Source organism: Rhinolophus ferrumequinum, chromosome 14 (genome assembly GCF_004115265.2).
Source record: "Rhinolophus ferrumequinum isolate MPI-CBG mRhiFer1 chromosome 14, mRhiFer1_v1.p, whole genome shotgun sequence".
NCBI lineage: Eukaryota > Metazoa > Chordata > Mammalia > Chiroptera > Rhinolophidae > Rhinolophus > Rhinolophus ferrumequinum.
In genome coordinates this window covers 48,568,747-48,587,013 of record NC_046297.1, presented here as the reverse complement: position 1 = coordinate 48,587,013, position 18,267 = coordinate 48,568,747, and positions in this window count along the sequence as shown.

The window sequence follows — 18,267 nt, the reverse complement described above, 5'->3', positions numbered from 1 at the left end:
GACATTCGGAGAAAAACTAATACTCAGCCTTAAGTATGTGATTTCTATAAAGGTGATATGTGATTCCATCTCCAACTTTTTTTTCCTTTTCTTTAAAGGGGAGCTGTGAGTAGATGAGAGAAATAAAAATAAATAATACTTCTGTTCATTTTAGAGAAGTTTGTACACAGTGGCTACTACTTGATAACACCATGTTAGAAAAGGCAGAATTAGAAACCCTAAAAATGCATCTGTATCTTGACCAACCTCAGTGTCCTCCCTCTTCTTTCAAGAGGGATAACTGTTCCACTTATACATCTGATCCCATTCCCTCTTGCTTTTTTGGGATCTTCAGTATCCATGCCTTTGGTCTCTTCGACCCTTCCTCTCCCTCCGACTTAAGGTATTCTTTCTTTCAAGGTCTTTATTGTCCAATATCCTGAAAAAGTCACTTACATTCATTGGTGGCTTCAACTTTCTCCCATTCTCATCTTAACTCATCCATAATCTTGTTTCTTCCCCACCACTGTATTGCAATTGTTCTGACACAAACAGCAATGACGTTCTCCTAAATGCAAGGAAAAAGTTTGTCTTATTACCTCAAACCTTTTGTATGTGTCCTATCTGCTATGTCCACTGAGTTTGACTCTACTGTTCCCTTTCCTTTAGGAATTTTGTTTCTCATTTGGCTTCTGCGACATTCCTAACCTGAGTTCCCTACTTCTCTGGCTATTTCTTTTCAGTCATCTTCTCTTTCTTGGCCCAAAGTAAAAATATTGACATTTCAGGGGTTAGCCCACTATTTAATCTTTTTGGTTTAATCTTTTCATCTCCTCACCCCACCTGGGAAATCTAACTTTGTGGCTTCAGATACCACTTGCATGTTGTTACCTGCCAAACCAATCCCTGCCACCAGGTCTTTGGTAACTATTTCCAAGCTTCTTCCAAATATCTTGATCAAGGAGACCCACACTTATCTCAAGCACAATCTATTTAAACTTGAATTTATTACTATATCAGTCAGGGTCCAGTCAAGGACATAAACTAGTCTAGGGAATTTAACACTGGGAATTGTTTTCACTGGTGATAAATGAGACAAGAAGCTAGCCGGGGGATGGCAAGACAACCCAGAGACTAGCAACAGCGGAAAGCCACTGTCACCGATAGAACAAGAGGAATAACAGGAAGAGGTGAAGTTTCCAGAATCCAGAAGGCATGCCACCCCTAGAATTAGAGCTGAAGTTAGATCTATGACCACTGAAGAAACTGGAACCAAAGACAGAAAGCTTGTCTGGTGGGAGCTGAAATCTTGGAAAAGATCTGGTCACAATGAGAGATGTTACCTGAGGCAAAGTGAGAGAGGAAGAAATACCCTGACTTCTCTCCACTTTTCAACCTCCAGTCTCCCACCAGCATCTGATGCTGAGAAACTCAGGGGAAGGCAAGAGCAAAGAAGCAAGTGATCAGCATAATCACTAATATCTGCCCCCCCAAACAATTCCTCTACCTGCCTTTCTCATTTAATAGTTACTATCTCTACCTACCAGGTTTGTTAAGCAAAGAAACCAGTATTCATCATTTACTCTCAGTGTTCCCTATAACTAATCTATTACTAGATTCTAGTGAGTCTGCCTGAGAAAGCTCTGTTGAATTTCTCCCCAGCTCTTCACTTTCATTGTCCTAAGCCTGTTTGGTCCTCTCTTCTTCTGAACTGTTCCAATACTATCCTAAATATTCTTGTCCCAGTTTTACTCCAACTTTTCATTTAAATGTCTACCATTTATTTTTCTGTTAATATATTTATTCTGCTATTCTCTTGTTTAAGTACCATCCTGCTCCTTGTGAAATAAATTATTAAACCTTTTCACATGGAATACAGTGCCTCTCCACCTGTGTATCTTGTGGAGATCATGAAAAGATGAAATAGATTGGCATGATCGTTATTGTAGAATCATCAAGGTTTCCTTTATGGTAAACATATTAGTTGATACCCCTTGAATCATGAAGGCAGAGCTATAATGGAAACTATGGCTTTGAAAATAGGTGGTAAACATTAAATCTATTCAGAGTTGAACAATCTGAAAAAGGTAAAAAAGATTTAGACATTTTGAGTTAATTTTTATATATGGCATCAGAGAGTATAGTTTCATTCTTTTTGCATGAGGCTTTCAATTTTCCCATTTATTGAAAATGGATTAAAATAAGACTCTATCTGTGTATTAAGTCAGAGAGCCATTAAAGAGATTTGTAAAAAATGTAAAAGAATCTACTCTTCTTGAAACAAAATTTTTTGAAAATATAGCTATTTTTTATTTTTATGTTATCTGTTAAATGGAATAGATTTATTATTTTTAAAGGATTAAGTCAATATTAAAAAAAGAAGAAAATGGATTAAAGACACCTAGACGACCTGAAATAATAAAATATATAGAAGAAAACATAGGTACTAAACTTAGGGACCTTGGTCACAAAGCGATTTTTGTGAACTTGACCACAAAGGAAAGGGAACTTAAAGCAAAAAAAAAAAAAAAAAAAAAAAGAAAAGAAAGAATAAGACTACATAAAACTAAAAACCTTCTGCATAGCAAAAGAAATCATCAGCAAAACAAAAAAGCAACTGACTCAATGGGAGATTTGCAAGTGATACGTCCAATAAGGGGCTAATATCCAAAATAATATAAAGAACTCATAAAACTCAACAACAAAAAGCCAAACAATCCAATTAAAAAATGGGCAGAGAACCTGAACAGACACATTTCCCAAGAAGACATACAGATAGATGGTCAATAGATATATGAAAAGTGCTCAACTTCACTAGCTATAAAGGATCGCAAATCAAACTCACAAGGAGATACCACCTCCCAGCTGTTAGAATGGCTATTATGAATAAGACAAAAAATAATAAGTGTTGGAGAGGCTGTGGAGAAAAGGGAACCCTTATACACGGTTGTTGGGAATGTAAATTGGTACAGCCTCTGTGAAAGACAGTATGGAATTTTCTTAAAAAATTAAGAATAGACCCAGTAGTCCCTCTCCTGGGTATCTGGCTGAAAAAATTGAAAACTAACCCGTAAAGATATATGTACACTTGTGTTCACTGCAGCATTATTCACGGTGGCCAAGACAACAACCAAAAGTGTTCTTCAACCAATTGGATAAAGTTGTGGTACATATACACAATGGAATATTCCTCAGCCATAAGAAAAGAATGAAATACTGCCATTTGCGACAACATGGATGATCTTGAGAGTATCACACTAAGACAGAAAAGGACAAAAACCATAGCAGATTTTACCCATATGTGGAATGTAAAACAAAAAGCAACAACTGAACAAATGAAACAAACTCATAGACACAGACAACAGTATGGTGGTTACCAGAGAAGGAGGAGAGGATGAAGAGGGTAAAGGGGGTTCAAATATATGGTAATGGAAGGAGACTAGAATTTGGGTGGTGAACATACAAAGGAATATACAGATGATGTATTATAAAGTTGTACATCTGAAACTTATATAATGTTATTGACTAATGTTAACCCAATAAATTTTATTTAAAAAGATTTAGATCCCCATATTAATCTATAATGAATAATTACAGCAAACTGCTATGTACCACCTCCCCCAGCATTAAAACACATTGCTAATCACTGCTGAAATAAATACAAGTCTCAGAATCCTTCCCAATATAGGTGTTCCAAGGAAATACCACGAACAGATGGGCACGGACAGGGGAGTTATAACCTTTTTGATTCCCAGGTCAATTTCATGCCCTAGATGGCCATAACTGTCTTCTCTCAGAAACACTCTTTGGAAAGTCCCATGCAGTATTTCTCGCACCTTTCCACTAAAGAACCTTAAAGACAGAGAAAAATGAATTTATAACTCTGGGATTACAACTGGAAGCAGCCTTATTTCAAATTTGAAATGTCTTTATCCTCCTGATTTTCTGTAAAAATTCATGCAAAGTTTGCATTCTACTCAGTAAAATGGCTGTTTCTTTTTAGATACAAAATTATTCCCCCAATCCTCTACATCACCCCAAAAACCTGGAGTGAGATCTTGTTTCAGGAAGACGTTCCATGTTTATTTGGTCCTATGGCTTCACATACTCCCGGGCACATAGTCACTGGTGCGTAAAGAAATGCATATCCCCGTCTAGGAAACTCAACATGAGTCCCCTGGTAGTATTCTGAAATTCTCTAATGGCTTAGCCTCCTCCTTGGGCTTTATAACCTCAGCTTCCATGGCAGCATGTGGTCTGGGTGCACATCTAACTTGTATTTGAGTCTCTCCCACTGGCTCCTTTTTCTCTTCTTGATAGTTTAGTTATAGGACTCAGCCACAGGCCTTCTTCCCTACGTCTGCTTTGGAGAAGAGGGGTTACAAACATTTCCTTCTGTAAAGGGACAGAGAGTAAATATTTTAGATTTTACAGGCCACATGATCTCAGTCACAACTACCCAACCATGTCATTATAGCACAAAAGCGGCCATAGACAGCATGTAAATAAATGGGTGTGACTGTATTGCAATAAAACTTTATATACACACTTAAATGTGAATTTGATAGTTTTCATGTGTCGTGATATATGATTCTTTGGATTTTTTCCCAACCATTTAAAATGTGTTTGGTTGCCATCTGTACAAAAGTAGGTGGCAGTCTGGATTTAGCTGCTAGGCTGGGTTTGCTGACCCCTGATACAGAACACAGTTTGTTGGTTCGTGGAGTATCTTTGCGAACTCTGTGAGAGGATGCCTCTAACTCTGACTTAGTTCTCACACTCCACGTCTGGAGGAATCCAATAAATGTACCAAATGCCTTTGCCATTTTAACAACCCTGTGTGTGGAGAGAAGTCCCAAGTTTATATTTCCACTTTTAATATGTCACTCTAATTCCAGTTTTATCTCTTATTTTCTAAAAAAATATTTATTTATGGCCCAAAGCTAAAGCTGAAATAGTAAAAACTCAAAACACAAAATTATTTTTTTTCTGTGTAAGTTCTCTCCTTTCCAACTTCGTCACTGCAATAAGTAGCACCATTATCTTCTAACATACCAGAGCTCCTGCATTTTAATCGGAGAATCTCATACTTTCCATTTACCTTCTTTCTCTTCAACATCAAGACCTCGCTATCCTTTAGCTGTAATTTGTGTCAGTGGTGGACTTTTCCTTTGTCCTAATCTCCATGAATTAATGCAGTGGACTTATTTTTTAAACATAGCCAAGAAAATTCTTTTAAAATGATTACTTGATTACTCTTATTGGCTTCTTTATTATATTTCTGGGACCCATAGGTCACCAATTTGCGCTCTGTTATCTTGGTACCTTTCCCTTCCGTTAGAATTTGGCTTCCATTTCCTATTTTAGCCTGTGAAAATTGAGTATGCACTGAGTGCCTTCTAAGAGCAAAATGTAAACAATGATTGCAGTGCCCCTGTTTTCTGCCTCATTCATTTTGGCTGTTAGGCAATTTTTAGACCAATGTTTTATATTATTTTGAGCCCCTCTACTATGGAGACAAACTAGGTTGTATGATAATGGCAGGAGTGTCAGGGAAGGCACTCTGGGGAGGTGGCCTTTGGTATGAAACCTTAATGATAGGTAGATAAAGATCTGGGAAAGAAGTAGGCCAGACACTGGAAACAACCAGTGCAAAGGTCCTAAGGTACAAACAGGGTCTGCATGATCAGAGTACAGACAAAAGGGAAGAGTTGCTCAAGTGTAGGCAGAAAGACCATGGGACCAATATGAGGTCAGGAGTATTCAAAGGCAAAGTCATAAAGAGCCATGAAGGCTGTGGAGAAAGCTTGGATTTTAGTCTAAGTGCTTGGAAAATCTTTGGAGGATTTAAGCAGGGGAGTGATGTGATCTGATTCCTTTGCCCTATTCACTGAGGATGCTATGTGGAAGGTGGATTTTCAGAATGAAGCAGAGAGACCAGCTTATTGCAATAATCGAATATAGATTAACGAGACTAGGGCTGGTGGGTGGCAGTAAAGAAGAAGAGAAGTGATTGGATTCTGAACATAGTTTGGCAGAAGAGCCCAAAGATTCCCTGATGAGTCGGATGTAGTGGGTAATGGTGAAGGGAAAAAAGGAAACCCATGTGTCTCCTAGGTTTCTTACCCTAAGCAACAGGACATATAGAGATGGGGAAAACTGGAGAATAAAAACATCCATTTTTCACATACTAAGTTTGAGGTGCCAGTTAGTTATCTATGTGGAAATATCAAGTAGGCAACTGGATAAAAATCTGGAGTTTAGGGAAATGATCAGGACTAGAAATATAGTATTTATGGGATAAATCAGTGTGTAGATGGCATTTAGTGCCAAGGAACTTTATGGGCTGATCCAAAGAGAGAATGTACAAGAAGGGGAGGAAAGAGACTTCGAGGCACTTGACCCTTCGATGCTGGCCAGAGGAGGAAGCACCAGTAAAGAGACTGTCACGAAGATCCAGAGAGGAAAACCAGGCTCAAGTAGTCACTAAAAGTGACCAAAAGCTGGGATTCAAGGCTTACATTGTGTCCTTCCTCTTGTTTTAGAAAATACCAGGAGATGTAAGGGACAATTAGGAAAAATTTGTAATAATTAAGGGGTTTGGTCTTCTCAATTTTTTTCCTTGTTGCACACTCCAAGAGTGAAACTTACCAATGGTTTCTAATCTCCTTGAAAATGGTTTTCATGTAAAAAGAATTTAAAATAAGTCAATGCTTAAAAACGTTGGCAACTACTCTTCACATAAATGTGATAATGATACTTAATTTCAGGTTACCATATCACCTACCAATTTCACCTACATTTATGATGAAATAATTATCTCAATAGCCCTACAAAGAATTTTCCTTTATTTCTTTCAAATTTAATAAATGAAATCAAGTGAACAACAAAACTAGCATTCTGTGAATTATAGGTCCTTGGGTTTGTAATTTTCAACAACGAGGATTTTTAAAACTTGTAATTATTGAGAGACTTTGGAAACAGCTCTCTTGATGTAAGAGAATACATGTTTGAACAGAGGTATTACACACAAATGCACAATCATGACATTTAACTGAAAAGCAAGATAAGTATTAAAAGTATTTTTTCAGGATTCACTGTATAAAATAGGATAACTAAAGTTTTAGGTACTTGCATTACATTTTTTAATTATGTAAACATGTTCTCAATCTTTTTCCCTATCATACATGCTTCTCCCGTGTTTAGTCTCTCCTACATCTATCTACCACCTGGAAAAACTGAATGTAGCAGAGACTTCTAGTGCTTACTCATACCTAGATCTTTCCTTTTGGACCCCCAAGCAGCAATCATTTCTCAGTTTTCTTGTAGTCGGGTGAGGCCTCGTGATAGATTTTAACCAAAGGAATCTGGCTGGGAATTATGCAAAAGTGCAGGGCTGAGGCACTTAAGAGCAAGTGTACGTTCTGCACAATTTCTTTTCCCCTTTGGCTGGGACCACAAAGGTGGAGCTATCAGTGGATCTGAGTCACTGTATGGACAAGAGTTGCCTTGGGGGGTTGCCTAATCTAAATCTGACTTTGCATGAACAAGAAATAAAACTTTATTGTATTAAGCCACTGAGATTCTGGGCTAAGATTTTGTTAACCTTTAGTACAACATGACATTACTCTGCAATGGTGTTTTTCAGTTTCCTTTTTCTTGGGATCAAGAAACTATATTACTTATTAGTTAAAACCTGGTCAGTAGATAAAAAAAAGCAGAAAAGTCAGAAAGATATCTAACTAGAAAAATTCATTTGCATAAGTTTAGAATTAAAACAATGACATCTACTTTTAATGAAGCCTCTCATTTTAATGAAGGATATTGGCATTCTGTTGATGGGGAAAAAATTTCTCAACCTTTTTCAAAAATTCATATAGTATTGTTAGATGGCCAAGGGAACAGGTAATCTCCATAGGTTTTTTTCCACATACTTACCCTATGGAACAAATGTAAGCAACCTATAGAATGTGATCAGTGGGAGGTCAACCAAGATTGAGGCCCCTTGAACTCCCCTGTACTCACAGACACATTGAATGTACAGTTACAAAGAGAGCAATTACCACTATAGAAGATCCAGAAACTAGCTGAGTGACGCCTACACATTGGGTGAATGAGAAAATGCCCACATTGAATGGGTGGGAAAGGCTGAGACACACTCTCACAATAAACCCTACCCCAGCACAGTGCCAACTCCCAGCTTCTCCCTAGGGAGGTATTTAGACCCCACATTTAGAACCCCAACTTTCAAGAATCCCACTTGAGGGAAGGGACCTCAAAATACCTAGTTTTGAAAGCCAACAAGGCTTGTGTCTAGGAGATTCGGAAGACTGTAGTAAAAAAAAAAAGAACCAGTAGTTAATAAGTGGGAACACTCCTATGACTCTCCCCCCCAGGGCACAGTGCAAAGAGAACAGGCAAAAATTGCCCACCTGACAGTCTTTCCTTGCAGGAGGTTCATTTGCATACATTTTTTTTTCCTGAGAGAAAAAGAGTAAAGAAGAGGCAATTTTATTTATATAAAATATGATTTTATACATAGAAAAATCCACGTGATATAACTTTAAAAATACCTGAAACTAACATTATATGTCAATTACATCTCAATTTTTAAAAGTATAAGTATTTGTGAGTATCTTTGCTTCCTAGTTAGAAATTAAGTGAAAAATAAAATCTTATTCGCAAAAATGACACCTAAAAAAATTCAACAAGAAAAACGTGCATAAACATATAAAGGAAACAATGCAAATTTACTGACAAACATAAAATGAGGCTACAATTGCATGGAAAAACATACCATACTCCTGAATAGGAAGACTCAAACAGCATAAAGATGTCACTCTTCCAAATGCAATATAAAACCATAATGCTTTTCCAATCAGAATACCAAAGTAGTTTTGTTTTAACTAGTTTCCGATGTACAAAACAATGTACTAGACATTTACACCCCTCACAAAGTGATAACCCCCAACCCCAGTCTACTATTCGTCTGACCATTTCATGTACTGTGTAGATGCCTGACTACTGCGCTGTACACCTGAAGCTGAAGCTGAATAATATTGTGTCAATTATAATTAAATATAAATACATACATGCACACACACAAAGAGTCCCAAAAAAGCGTATACACATTTTAAGAAAGGAAACCACTGTATTAAAATTATACTGATGGTAACCACTTTGAGCACCTCTTGTAATTGCAGAAGTCAAAAGTGACTTGTCTTCATCTTTTGTTATTGGTATATACGAGTATGGAGTGTTGCAATTTGAATAGCTTTTTCCTTTCTTAAAATGTGTATACATATTTTGGCACTCTCTGTATATTATATATAAGTGTGTGTGTGTGTGTATGTATATATTGTATATGTATACACACACACACACACACTCACAACATACATACACAGGATGTGGAGATGTGGAGTACAGCATAGGGGATATAGTCAATGGAATTGTAACAGCCATCTGCATACTTTCCAAACTGCTGCCTGAGGGTGAGGCTTCTAATTTAGGGTCTGCCTGTGAGCCTCCCCAGAAACTAGGGAAACAGGCAGACCCCTCTCCCACCTTCTTCCTATAGCCCACTACAAGTATCTTCCTGGAAGGAGCTTGTACACATATCTGGTACCCCTGCTTCTATGACTGCTGCCAGAGAGATGGATCTCTGATTGCCTGACGCTGATAGCCAAAGGGCTTGCATTCACAAGTCACACAGGACTGTAGCCAACAAAGAAGCAGTTCTTAACCAGCTCAGTAGCAACCCCCAGCAGCTACACTCTTGGCCCAGCACAGAGGGAGCAGGCAAAAATGTCCATCTCTCAGTTTCTCTTTATAGACTTTTCCAGATGCCACCTTAGGGTCTGGCTTTCAATCAGCTTGCATCTAGATGCTGAATGCAACCCTCACCTTAGGTACACTGATAGGTCTTGGTGCACACTCAACAACTGGGAGGCACTAAGAACCGAGAATGTAGCTTGGGCAATCAAAAAGTTTTGAGAGACAAGCAAGAGCTCAGGCTAAGCAGATTGATGAGATTCATCTCCTATAGAAGACCACTCTATCAAGACTGGGAGAGGTGGCTGTTTTATCTAATGTGCAGAAGCCAACACAGTCAAGGAAAATAAACAAAAGAATATATTCCAAACAAAAGAACATAATTTCCAGAAACAGATTTTAATGCAATGGAGATAAATAATTTACCTGATAGAGAGTTCTAGATAGTGATCATAAAGATGCTCACTGAAGTCAGGAGAAAAATGTGTGACAAAGTGAGAATTTCAACAAAGAGGAAATAAAGTGCCAAACAAATCACAGAACTGAAGAGTACAATTTTTCTCAAACTCTTCTAAAAAATATATGTGGAGATACCACTTCTAAACTCATTATACAAGGCCAGCATGACCTTATCATAAAACAAGGAAAAGACACCATGAATAAAGAAAATTATAGTACAATATTCCTGATGAACATAGATGCAAAAATTCTCAATGAAACATTAGCAAACTGATTTCAACAGCTCATTAAAAAGATCATGCACCGTGATCAAGTGGGATTTATTCCAGGGATGCAAGGAGCATCTAACATCCGCAAATCAATCAATAGGATACACTACATTCACAAAATGAAGGACAAAAATCTTGATAATCTCAATAGATGCAGAAAAAGTACTTGACAAAATTTAATATCCTTTCTTGATAACAATTCATGATAACAAACTGGGTATAGAGGGAACATACTGCAACACAACCAAGGCCATGTATGATAAATTCACAGTTAATCTCGTACTCAACGGTGCAAAACTGAAAGTTTTCCTTTAAGATCAGGACAAAGGCAAGCATGTCCACTGTTACCACTGCTATTCCACATAGTACTGAAAGTCCTAGCCAGAACAATTACTCAAGGAAAAAAAAAGGCATACATGTCGAACAGGAAGAAGTAAAATTCTCTCTCTTTACAGATGATATGACATTAAAGATTCCACCAAAATTTTGTGTTCTAAAATAAGTTCAGTAAAGTTGGAGGATACAAAATCAACATACAAAAATCAGTTGCATTTTTATACACTCATAACAAAGTATCAGAAAGAGAAATTAAGAAAATCTCATCTAAAATAGCCACAAAAAAGAATAAAATAGTGATAAATTTAACCAAGGAGGTTAAAAATCTATACACTAAAAACTCTGAAACATTGATGGAAGAAATGAAAGAAGATACAAATAAATGGAAAGATACCCTATACTCATGGATTGAAAGAATTAGTATTGTCAATGTATATATATTTACTACCCAAAGCCATCTATTGATTCAATGCTATCCCTATCAAAACTCCAATGGAATTTTTCACAGAACTAGAATAACAATCCTAAAATTTTTGTGAAGCCCCCAAAAAACCCCAAATAGCCAAACCAATCTTGAGAAAAATCATACTTCCTGATTTCAAATGTTATTATAAAGCTATAGTAATCAAGAATATGGTATTGGCATAAACATATCTAGATCAATGGAACAGAGTAGGGCTCAGAAATATACCCAGATATGTATGGTCAATTAATTTATGACAAAGGAACAAAGAAATGGGCAAAAGATAGTCTCTTTAACAGTGGTTTTGGGAAAGTGTATTGCCACACGCAAAAGAACTAAACTGGACCTCTATCATATACCATTTACAAAATCTACTCAAAATGGATTAAAGACTTGAATGTAAGACCTGAAACCATGAAATTCTCAGAAGAAAAAAAATACAGGGTGACTTGGGTCAAGATGGCAGAGTAGGTAAATGCTGTGCTTGCCTCCTCCCATAACCACATCAAAATTACAACTAAATTATACAACAACTACCCTTGAGAACCACCTAAAGACTAGCTGAACAGAACTTCTGTAACTAAAGCTATAAAGAAGCAGCCACGTAGAGACAGGTAGGAGGGGTGGAGATGTAAAATGAGCTGATCCTACACCCACGTGTGGTGGTTGAGAATCAGGAAGGATATCTCAGCAGTGGAGTTACATTCTGAGGAGTGAGGGGTCCCACACTGGGCCCCCCAGCCTGGAGGACCAGTGCTGAGAAGAGAGGTCCCCATAACATCTGGCTGTGAAAATCATTGGGGAATCTATCCAGGTGAGACAGAAATCTGCTGCAAACCCAAACTTCCTATTAAAGGACCCAACACTAACTCATTCACTCACAAACACTTTCCCTAAGCTGCAGCAAAGGGACAGTAGATCGAAAAGTAACAAGAACATACAGGGAGGAACTGAATTGTCTGGCTTCAGGGCAAGGGCTGGGGGGTAGCTCTCTCCAGGACAGATGGGCTAGCAGGAGCCATTGTTCCTTTGTTGAGACTTTCCCCCACACAGCCAGCAGGTGCAGGCAGGCACCAAATCTGAGTCTCCATCAACCTAGCTCACACTGCTCACCCCACCCTGGTGATTCCTTGAGATCCAGCATCATATAACTTGTCACCAGGCCAAAACTCTTTCAGTGACTATTTCTCACAAGTGGCCATCCTCTGCCAGCACTGCAGACTTTCCTAACATCTCTCAAAGGTCCACAAACCTCAAACAAACAGCAGTTGGCCTTGGTGTGCCCTGTACCTCTTGCTAAGCAAACCTACGCCTGGCACTAGTGGCAGCTGTCCTCAGTTCACAGCATAGCCTCTCTCAGGCACCTCCAAGTCTACCACAAGCAGCTACCAATCACAGATCACTGTGTATCTCCTACCAGGTGGCTCCAGGATTGGCATAGGCCGTGGCTGATCTTGACCTGCATCAGAGCCCTTTCGAAGAGGCCCCAGAACCAACAATACTGGTGGCTGACTTCAGACCACAACAGAACACCACCAAATAACTTCCATAAATGATACACACAAACGGTAAACTCAGCAGGCACCAGGGCCTCGCTAAAGTGAATCCTGACACATGGGGTCAACCCCACACAACAACTAGTCATCTGTAGTCATGTGGCCCATCCTCATAGCCAGTCAGCCAGTTTTCTTGTCTGGAAAACTCTTCATCTGTCCTTCAATTCTAAATGATAGCCTTGACGAATAGAATAGTCTTGGTTGTAGGCCCTTTTCACCACTTTGAATATTTTATGCCAATCACTTCTGATGTGCAAAGTTTCTGTTTAGAAATCAGTTTTTGGTAACTGTCTTGTACATAATTCACTGCTTTGCTCTTGCTCTTTTAGGATTCTCTCTTTGTCTGTAACCTTTGCCATTTTAATTATGATGTGTCTTGGTGTGGGCCTGTTTGAGTTCATCCTGTTTGGACTGAGCTTCTTGGACTTGTATTTCTATTTCCTTTGCCTGGTAAAGACAGTTTTCAATCATTATTTCTTCAAATAGGTTTTCAATCACTTACTTTCTCTCTTTTCCTTCTGGTACACCTCTGATGCAAATGTTGTTATGCTTGATGTTGTACTAGAGATCCCTTAAACTACCCTAATTTTGTTTTTTCTTTTTTGGATCCTCTTTTGTTCTTTTGTGGTATTTTCAATTGGGTATTTTCAGATACTTTGCCTTTCAAATCGCTGTTTCAATCCTCTGCTTCATCATCACCAAACCAGTATTACAAGAAATGTTAAAGGGACTTCTTTGCCAAATAATACGCTACTAAACAATGAATGGGTTAATAATGAGATCAAAGAAGAAATAAAAAATACTTGAGATAAAAAAGAAAACACAATAACCCAAAATATGGCCACAGCAATAGCAGTCTTAAGAGGGAAATTCATAGCAGTGCACAACTACCTCAAGAAACAAACCGAAAAAACAAAACAAACAACAACAAAACCCCTCAAACAATCTAACTTATACTTAAAGGAACTAGAAAAAGAGTAGCAAACAAACCTCAAAGTGAGTAGAAGGAGGGGAATAATAAAGATCAGAGCGGAAATAAACAAAATAGAGTCCAAAAAAATAATACAAAGGTCAATGAAACCAATACCTCGTTCTTTGAAAAGATAAACAAAATTGATAAACTTTTAACCAGACTCACCAAGAATAAAAAGGGAGAGGACCCAAATAAATAAAATCAGAAGTGAAAGAGAAGTGACAACTGATACCACAGAAATACACAGGATTATATGAAAATACTACGAGCAATTATATGCCAACAAATTGGACAATCTAAAAGAAATGGATATATTCCTAGAAACATACAATCTTCCAAGACTGAATCAAGAAAAAATGGGAACTCTAAACTGACTGATCACTACTAACAAAATCCATTCAGTAATCAAAAAACCCCAAAGAAACAAAAGTCCTGGTCCACATGGCTTCACAGGTAAATTTTACCAAATATTGAAAAAAGAATTAAGACGTATTCTTCTCACACTATTCCAAAAAATTCAAGAGGAGGGAAGGCTCCCAAGCTCATTCTATAAGGCCACCATTACCATGATTCTAAAACTGGACAAAGACATTCCAAAAAAAGAAAATTATAGGTCAATATCCTTAATGAACATAGATGCAAAAATTTTCAAAAAAATATTAATAGCCTGAATTCAGCAATACGTTTACAAGATCATAGACCACAATGAAGTGGGATTTATTTCTGGGATGCAAGATCTGTTCAATATCCGCAAATCAAGTAATGTAATGCACCATATAATAAAATGAAAGATAAAAATCATATGATCACCTCAATAGATGCAGAGAAAGCATTTAACAAAATCCAACATCCATTTATGATCAAAGTTCTCAGCAAAATGGAACTAGTAGGAACATACATACCTCAACATAATAAAGGTCATATATGACAAACCTACAGCTAACTACATACTCAAAAGTGAAAAACTAAAAGCACTTTCCTAAGATTAGGAACAAGGCAAGGTTGTCCACTTTCACAACTTTTATTCAACATATTGAAAGTCCTAGCTACAGCAATTAAACAAGAAAAATAAATAAAAGTCATTCAAATTGGAAAGGAAGAAGTAAAACTGTCATTAGCAGATGGTACGATACTATAAATAAAAAACCCTAAAGAGTCTACCAAAAAACTATTAGAACTGATAAATAAATTCAGTGAAGTAGCAAGATACAAAATTAATATTCAGAAATCAATTTCATTTTTATACTCCAATAATGAACTATCAGAAAGAGAAATTAAGAAAACAATCCCATTTACAATTGCATCAAAAAATACCTAGGAATTAATTTAACCATGGGGGGAAAAATAAAGAAAGAAATTGAAGAAGATACAAATAAATGGAAGTATATACCGTGCTCATGGATAGGAAGAATCAACATCATTAAAATGTCCATAGTACATCAAATAATCTGCAGATTCAATGCAATCTCTATCAAAATACCAATGACATTTTTCACAGAACTAGTACAAATAATCCTAAAATTTATATGGAACCACAATAGACCCCCAAATAGCCATAGTAATCTTGAGAAACAAGAACAAAATTGGAGGTATCAAGCTACCTGATGTCAAACTATACTACTAGTCTATAGTAATCAAAACAGCATAGTACTGAAATTAAAAAGACACATATGAGTAGATCAATGGAACAGAATAGAGAGTCCAGAGATAAAGCCATGTTTATACAGTCAATTAATCTATGACAAAGGAGGCAAGAACATAATGGGATAAATACAGTCTCTTCAATAAATGGTGATGGGACAACTGGACAGATACATGCAAAAAAATAAAATAAAATAAAACTAGACCACTTTCTTACACCATAGATAAGATAATAATAAACTCAAAACAGATTAAACACTTAAATGTAAGACCCAAAACCATAAATTCCTAAAAAAAATCATACGCAGTAAACTCTTCGATATTGTTCTTAGTAATATTTATTTTTGGATATGTCTCTTTGGGAAAGGGAAACAAAAGAAATAATAAACAAATGAGACTACATCAAACTAAAACGTTTTTGCACAGCAAAGGAAACCATCAACAAAATGAAGATAACTTAACTGAGAGTGAAAAGATATTCACCAATGATACATCCAATAAGGGATTAATATTCAAAATACATAAAGAATTCACACAACACCAACAAAACAAACAATTCAATTTAAAAATGGGAAGAGGACCTGAATAGACATTTTTCCAAACAGGACATACTGATGGCCAATAGACATGAAATACTCAACATCCTAATCATGAGAGAAATGAAAATTAAAACCACAAAGAGATTATCACTTCGCACCTGTCAGAATGGCTATCATCAATAAATTAAAAAACAGCAAGTGTTGGCTAGGATAGGGAGAAAGGGAGCCCTGTACACTGTTGGTGGGATTGTAAATTTGTGCTGCCACTGTGGAAAATAGATTGGCAGTTCTTCAAAAAATTAAAAATAGGACTACAATATGATCCCATTTCTGGGTCTTTATCCAAAAAAATCCAAAACACTAATTTGAAAAGATATATGCATCCATATGTTCATTGCAGCAGTATTTACAATAGCCAAATATGGTAGCAACCTAAGTGTCCATTGATAGACAAATCAATACAGAAGATGTGGTATGAGTATGTATATAAGGTCGGACAATTAAGTTTGCAAACTTTCCACAGTGCGCTTACACAGTATGCATGTATGTACACATATATCAGGGGTGCCAAAAAATATATACAAGTGGACACTTTGGTCAATGTTGTTCAAGCAGTAGTTTGCCATAATCAGAAGTGTCTGGACGCTGATGGTAACCACTTGGAGCACCTCTTGTAATTGAAGAAGTCAAACGTGACTTGTGTTCATCTTTTGTTATCGGTATGCAAGTATATTGAATATTTCAATTTTAATAGTTTTTTCCTTTCTTAAAATGTGTATACATTTTTTGGCACCCTGTGTATATACATACACATACAACTTTTATCTATCTATCTATATCTATCTATATACATCTATCTATATACATCTATATCATATATATCTATATCTTATATATATAGATGTATATAGATAGATACATACATACACACACATATACACACTATACACACACGTGTATATGTGTACACACATACATGTATACAATGGAATATTTAGCCATAAAAAAAATGAAATCTTACCATTTGAGACAACATGGATGGACCTAGAGGGTATTATGCTAAGTGAAAGAGTAAGACAGAGAAAAATACCATATGATATCACTTATATGTAGAATCAATAAAAAAAATAAGTAATCCAACAAAATACAGTAATATCTGTTTTCAAACGTCTCCGTTGACAAACATTTTGATTTACGAACGTCAGAAATTTTATGGATCTATGGTATCATTAGATAGTAAAATTCGTGCTAAATTTGCAGCTTTGGGGGTTGATTTTAAAGGTCTGGAACGTTAATCCATTTTCTATTACTTTCTATAAGGAAACCGTGCATCAGTTTTCGAATGTTTCAGAACTCGAACAGTCTTCCAGAATGGATTCTGTTCGAAAACCGAGGTACCACCATAGAAAGAAACTCAGACACAGAGAACAAACTGATGGTTGTCAGATGGGAGGGTGGTTGGAGGTCTGGGTAAAAAAGGTGAAGGGATTAAGAAGTACAATTGGCAGTTGTAAAATAGTCACAGGAAAGTAAAGTGCAGCATAGGGAATATAGTTAATAATATTGTGATATCTACGTATGGTGTCAAGTGGATACTAGAATTGTCAAGGAGAATCAATTTGTAAGTTATATAAATGTCCATACTGTACACCTGAAGCTAATAAAGTACTGAACGTCAACTGTAATTGAAAAATTAAAAAAAAATAATTTAAAAAACAACAACAAAAAAGAAAACATACAGGGTAAACTAGACATTGTTTGCAATAATTTTTTGGATTTGACATCAAAAGCAAAGACAACAAAAACAAAAATAGAGAATTGGTATGACATCAAACTACAAAGCTCTGCACAGTAAAGGAAACCATGAATAAAATGAAAAGGCAACCTACGAAATGAGAGAAAATATTTGCAAACCACATATCTGATAAAGGGTTACTATCCAAAATGTATAAAAAAACTCATACAACTCAATAGCAAAAAAAAAAAATCTCATTCAAAAATGGACAATGAGCCTGAAAAGATATTTTTCCAAAGGATGACACACAAATGGCCAATGAAAGACTCTGAAACATCGTATAAAAAAAGGTGTTCAACATCTCTAATCATCAGAGAAAAGCAAATCAAAACCACATTGAGACATCACCTCACACCTGTTTGGATGTCTATTATTGAAAAAGACGAAAGATAACAAATGTTGGTGAGAAGGTGGAGAAAAGAGAACCCTTGTGTTAGTGGGAATGTAAACTTAGTGGGAATGTCCAGCCACTATGGGAAACAC